Source organism: Thalassophryne amazonica, chromosome 13 (genome assembly GCF_902500255.1).
Source record: "Thalassophryne amazonica chromosome 13, fThaAma1.1, whole genome shotgun sequence".
In the NCBI taxonomy this organism is placed as follows: domain Eukaryota; kingdom Metazoa; phylum Chordata; class Actinopteri; order Batrachoidiformes; family Batrachoididae; genus Thalassophryne; species Thalassophryne amazonica.
Window position 1 is genome coordinate 52,333,269 of NC_047115.1, and position 6,624 is coordinate 52,339,892.

The 6,624-nt window shown below is 54.5% G+C and overlaps 1 long non-coding RNA gene across 1 annotated transcript; it reads left to right on the forward strand.

The window, feature by feature from the left end:
• Positions 1 to 245: 245 nt before the first annotated feature.
• LOC117522834 lies at positions 246 to 5,884 on the forward strand. Its single transcript, XR_004564345.1, has 2 exons — positions 246 to 295; positions 5,750 to 5,884. It is a non-coding gene; the product is annotated as an uncharacterized LOC117522834 (long non-coding RNA).
• Positions 5,885 to 6,624: the final 740 nt, after the last annotated feature.

Consider the following 6,624-nt stretch of genomic DNA (forward strand, 5'->3'; position numbering starts at 1 on the left):
GTTCGGGATCCGAATGTAGAGTGCAGTGTGAGTGGAGGACAGCGGGGGAGTGGCGAGGGGGACAGTTGTGCTCCGGTATCGTCCAAGGCAGTTGGACTCAGTGTGAGTTCACTCTAAGATTTATAAGTAAATACAAGTACATGCAATGATGTACCACTTTTCACTCACACTCACTCATCTTCAACCGTTTACTTCATTTAAGGGTCACGGGGGCGGGGCCTATCCCAGCAGTCATAGGGCACGAAGCAGGGTACACCCTGGACAGGACGCCAGTCTGTCGCAAGGCCACATATATGTTGTGAAAGTGTAGTGACACGGACCCACAACAGGGGGCGCAAATGACCAGCCAATAGATGAGCCAAAAAGGTAACAATTTAATGTTGTGAAATGTGCACAACGAACATACAGACAATCTCAGAATATAATTACAGTCAAATCACAAAGGTGACGTGTGGGCAGGCTCGAGGATATTAGACGTCTGTCCTGAGAAGAGCCGGAACCACACGATTTCCGCAGCCACAGAACCTGGTGAATACTGGAGCCGCCAAGTCCCGAATTCCCAGGTGATCACCGTCCCCGACTGTCGGATCTGGTACTGCTGGCGAAGAACAAAGACAGTCAAGTGTGGGTGTGTGTACACCCAGTAACAACAGCGGTGGGAATGCCACCTCCACCTCTCACTCAAAAATTGCAGAGTACTGTAGATTCCTCAGGGGAAAAGAGTGCCTTCAGCGCTCTCACAGCTTTCACCGACGGAGGTACTGGTACTCCTGCAAACACTCACAATATACAAATATTGCAATCACAAAAACGGCTGAGGATATTACCTCCAATGAAGTATGATATCTCGGCAACGAGGTGGAGATGACGTCTGGTCTTTATGGAGTGAGAGGACGTTGAGTAGATGGGTGACAGCTGTCAAGAGGTAATGGGTGACAGCTGTCAAGAGGTAATGAGTGACAGCTGTCACCCCAGGCTGTGTCCATGGCGGCAGCGCCCTCTCGTGCCTGAAGCCTGCACTTCAGGCAGGGTGCCCACTGGTGGTGGGCCAGCAGTACCTCCTCTTCTGGCGGCCCACACACAACAGCACCCCCCCCTCAACGGGCGCCTCCTGGCGCCCGACCCGGCTTGTTGGGGTGTCGACGGTAGAAGTCGGCCAGGAGGGCCGGATCCAGGATGAAGCTCCTCTTCACCCAGGAGCGTTCTTCGGGTCCATACCCCTCCCAGTCCACCAAGTACTGGAACCCCCGGCCCATCCGACGGACGTCCAGGAGCCGGCGCACCGTCCAAGCCGGCTCCTTGTCGATGATCCGAGCAGGAGGCGGCGTCGGTCCGGGAGCACAGAGGGGTGAGGTGTGGTAAGGTTTGATGCGGGACACGTGGAAAACCGGATGGATCCGCAGTGAAGCCGGGAGTTGGAGCTTCACTGCGGCAGGACTGAGGACTTTGAGGATCCTGAAGGGGCCAATGTACCTGTCCTGAAGTTTCGGGGAGTCCACCTGGAGGGGGATGTCCTTCGTGGAAAGCCACACCTCCTGCCCGGGCTGGTAAGCAGGGGCCGGGGATCGCCGGCGGTCTGCATGGGTCTTCGCCCTCGTCCGGGCCTTCAACAAGGCAGAATGGGCGGAGCGCCACACCCGACGGCACTTCCGCAGGTGGGCCTGGACCGAGGGCACACCGACCTCTCCCTCCACCACGGGAAACAACGGGGGCTGATACCCCAAACACACCTCAAATGGGGAGAGGCCGGTGGCAGAAGACACCTGGCTGTTATGCGCATACTCGATCCAGGCCAGATGGTTACTCCAGGCCGTCGGGTGCGCGGATGTGACGCAGCGGAGGGTCTGTTCCAGTTCCTGGTTGGCCCGCTCTGCCTGTCCGTTCGTCTGTGGATGGTACCCGGACGAGAGGCTCATGGTGGCCCCAGTTCCCTGCAGAAGCTCCTCCAGACGTGTGACGAGAACTGGGGACCACGATCAGAGACGATGTCGGAGGGTATCCCATGCAGACGGACGACGTGGTGGACCAGGAGGTCTGCTGTCTCCTGGGCTGTTGGGAGCTTCGGGAGGGCCACGAAGTGGGCCGCCTTGGAGAATCGGTCCACTATCGTGAAGATGGTGGTGTTGCCCTGGGACGGCGGGAGGCCCGTGACGAAATCCAGGCCGATGTGGGACCAGGGGCGATGAGGCACCGGCAGCGGTCAGTGAAAACCGTGAATGGCACAGACGCTCCCTCCAACAGGTGTCTCCACTCCTCAAGAGCCTCTTTCACCGCAAGGAGTTCTCGATTGCTGACGTCATAGTTCCGTTCAGCCGGGGTCAATCTGCGTGAAAACTAGGCACACGGGTGAAGAACCTTATCGGACTCTCCGCTCTGGGATAGCATGGCTCCTATCCCTGAGTCAGAGGCGTCCACTTCAACCAGGAACTGGCGGCTAGGGTCGGGCTGCACCAAAACTGGCTCAGTAGAGAACCGTCGTTTCAACTCCTTGAACGCGGCTTCGCACCGATCCGACCAGGTGAAGGGGACTTTTGGAGAGGTTAGGGCTGTCAGGGGGCTAACTACCTGACTGTAGCCCTTAATGAACCTTCTATACAAATGAACAAAGCCGAGGAACTGTTGCAGCTTCCTACGGCTTGTTGGTTGGGGCCAATCTCTCACCGCCGCAACCTTGGCCGGATCAGGGGCGACGGAGTTAGAGGAGATGATAAACCCCAGGAAGGACAAAGATGTGCGGTGAAACTCGCACTTCTCGCCCTTCACAAACAGTCGGTTCTCTAATAACCGCTGCAGGACCTGATGTACATGCTGGACATGGGTCTCAGGATCCGGAGAAAAGATGAGAATATCGTCCAGATATACGAAGACGAATCGGTGCAGGAAGTCCCGCAAGACGTCGTTAACCAAGGCTTGGAATGTTGCGGGGGCGTTGGTGAGGCCGAACGGCATGACCAGGTACTCAAAGTGACCTAACGGGGTGTTAAATGCCGTCTTCCATTCGTCTCCCTTCCAGATCCGAACCAGGTGATACGCATTTCTAAGATCCAGCTTAGTAAAGATTTTGGCTCCATGCAGGGGGGTGAACACGGAATCCAACAATGGCAACGGGTATCGGTTGCGAACCGTAATCTCATTCAGCCCCCTGTAATCAATGCATGGACGGAGTCCGCCATCTTTCTTGCCCACAAAAAAGAAACCTGCCCCCATCGGGGAGGTGGAGTTCCGGATCAGCCCGGCAGCTAATGAGTCCCGGATGTAGGTCTCCATTGATTCGCGCTCAGGTCGTGAGAGGTTGTACAGCCTGCTGGACGGGAACTCAGCGCCTGGAACCAAATCAATGGCACAATCGTACGGACGGTGCGGGGGAAGGGTGAGTGCCAGATCCTTGCTGAAGACGTGAGCAAGATCGTGGTACTCAACCGGCACTGCCGTCAGATTGGGAGGGACTTTGACCTCCTCCTTAGCCTGTAAACCGGGAGGAACCGAGGATCCTAAACACACCCGATGGCAGGTTTCGCTCCACTGAACCACCACCCCAACCGGCCAATCAATCCGGGGATTGTGCTTCAACATCCATGGGAAGCCCAAAATCACGCGGGAGGTAGAAGGAGTTACAAAAAACTCAATCTCCTCCCGATGGTTTCCAGACACCACCAGAGTTACTGGTTGTGTCTTGTGTGTGATTAAAGGGAGGAAGGTGCCATCTAGTGCCCGCACCTGCACTGGCGAAGGAAGCGCCACCAGAGGGAGCCCTACCTCCCTTGCCCATCTGCTGTCTAGCAGATTCCCTTCTGACCCCATGTCCACCAGTGCTGGGGCTTGAAGGGTTAAATCTCCGCTCAGGATTGTGACTGGCAGTCGTGTGGCAATCTGTGTGTGTCTCACTTGAATGTTTTGACCCCCCCTTAGCCCAGTCTCTAAGGGCGAGTGTTGTCGTTTTGGCCGTTTGGGGCAGTTTTTCTGTATGTGCTCCTTTGAGCTGCAGAGAAAACACTCCCCGCGGATCAGCCTGCTCATTTTGGCCCTGTGCGTTTCCCTAACAATGTCAGCAGGGGGAGCTGTTGCCCCACAGAGCGCTGTGGCTGTGGAGCGTGGGGAGGGTGGCCCCTTTTCGAACCCGGAAGGGAGAGGGGCGGCGCGTATCCGGTCACGTCCTTCGCCTCGCTCCCGACGGCGTTCCACCAACCGATTGCCTAACCGTATAACGAGATCGATAAGCCCATCTAAATCCCGCGGTTCCTCCTTAGCTACCAGCTGCTCCTTCAGAACCAACGACAGTCCGTTTATGAAGGCGGCGCGGAGCGCAACGTTATTCCAGCCGGACCTCGCAGCCGCGATGCGGAAGTTGACTGCATAAGCGGCTGCACTCTCGCGTCCCTGTCTCATTGACAGCAGCACAGTTGAAGTGGTCTCTCCTCTGTTAGGGTGATCAAACACTGTTCTGAACTCCCCCACAAACCCAGTGTATGCTGATAACAACCGTGAGTTCTGTTCCCAGAGCGCCGTAGCCCAGGCGCGTGCCTTACCCCGAAGCAGAGCAATCACATAAGCTATTTTACTAGCATCTGACGCGTACATGACGGGACGTTGTGCGAAGACGAGCGAACACTGCATGAGAAAGTCCGCGCACGTCTCCACACAACCTCCGTACGGCTCAGGAGGGCTTATGTATGCTTCAGGGGATGGTGGGAGGGGTTGTTGAACCACCACTGGAACGTTCATATCCTGCACAGGGTCGGCAGGAGGAGGAGCTGCAGCAGCGCCCTGAGCGCTCTCCGCCATCTGTGCGGAGAGAGCCTCCACCCTGCGGTTCAGGAGGATGTTTTGCTCGGTCATCTGATCTAACCGAGCCGTAAAGGCGGTGAGAATGTGCTGCAGCTCACCAATCACGCCTCCTGCAGACGCCTGCTCTCCCATTGGTCGTTCAACAGCCGGGTGACGCCCCTCGGAGTCCATGACGCTGGCCGAGATATCCTTTTGTGAAAGTGTAGTGACACGGACCCACAACAGGGGGCGCAAATGACCGGCCAATAGATGAGCCAAAAAGGTAACAATTTAATGTTGTGAAATGTGCACAACGAACATACAGACAATCTCAGAATATAATTACAGTCAAATCACAAAGGTGACGTGTGGGCAGGCTTGAGGATAGAAGACGTCTGTCCTGACAAGAGCCGGAACCACACGATTTCCGCAGCCACAGAACCTGGTGAATACTGGAGCCGCCAAGTCCCGAATTCCCAGGTGATCACCGTCCCCGACTGTCGGATCTGGTACTGCTGGCGAAGAACAAAGACAGTCAGGTGTGGGTGTGTGTACACCCAGTAACAACAGCGGTGGGAATGCCACCTCCACCTCTCACTCAAAAATTGCAGAGTACTGTAGATTCCTCAGGGGAAAAGAGTGCCTTCAGCGCTCTCACAGCTTTCACCGATGGAGGTACTGGTACTCCTGCAAACACTCACAATATACAAATATTGCAATCACAAAAACGGCTGAGGATATTACCTCCAATGAAGTATGATATCTCGGCAACGAGGTGGAGATGACGTCTGGTCTTTATGGAGTGAGAGGATGTTGAGTAGATGGGTGACAGCTGTCAAGAGGTAATGAGTGACAGCTGTCACCCCAGGCTGTGTCCATGGCGGCAGCGCCCTCTCGTGCCTGAAGCCCGCACTTCAGGCAGGGCGCCCACTGGTGGTGGGCCAGCAGTACCTCCTCTTCTGGCGGCCCACACACAACAATATAGACAAACAAACACATTCACATCCACACACACAACTACAGACAGTTTAAAATTTCCAGTCCTCCTAAAGTGCGTGTCTTTGAATGTGAGTGGAAACCAGAGAACCCGGAGACAACCCACACAAAACGGGGAGAACATGTGAGCTCCACACAGAAAGGACACAGGTGGGAATCAAACCCATGATCTTCTTGCTGTTGAGGCAACAGTGCTAACCACTAAGCCCTGTACCACTTTTCACCTTTTTTTGAAATACGTAATATATTTTAGGTTATAAAATTGTGTAATTTATTTTAGGTTTTGTCCACAATTTTTGTTGTTTTGCACCATACACCTGTACAATGGCTGAAAAATGAAAAAAGGTGTGCTTGAGTGGTTGGCATACAACTATAATTTAAAGCTACAGTGCATAGGATTCAGGGGTATTTATTCACATAAATGGAATATAACATTCATAACCATCTGTTCATTAATGTTTTCATGAGCTTACATTGAGCCCTTCAGACTTACATAGTGTCAGATCCCGTTTTTATTTTTTAGATACACGCGGCACACGCTCACCCTCCGATGAATGTGTTTGTGTACTAAAAACCAGCTCTCCGTCTCTGGGGTCCGACCTTCGTGTCTCCACGGGTATTACCCGGCAGGGCTGCACAAAGGATGTTCAAGCTGGTGGCGAGGAGATTCGTCTCACTGCCTCCATCCGGACGTCCACCCCACTGACGCTGATCTCGCACCCCGGTCGAATAGCCTTCTCTGGAACCAGGATACGAGCCAGCCACGCCCGTTAACGGCAGCTCTCCTCTTATGGATCAGGGCTCTTGGAATGTTGCTAGATTTTGAATTTAGTGACTCGTACAGCGAGTCCCCAGGATGCGTTA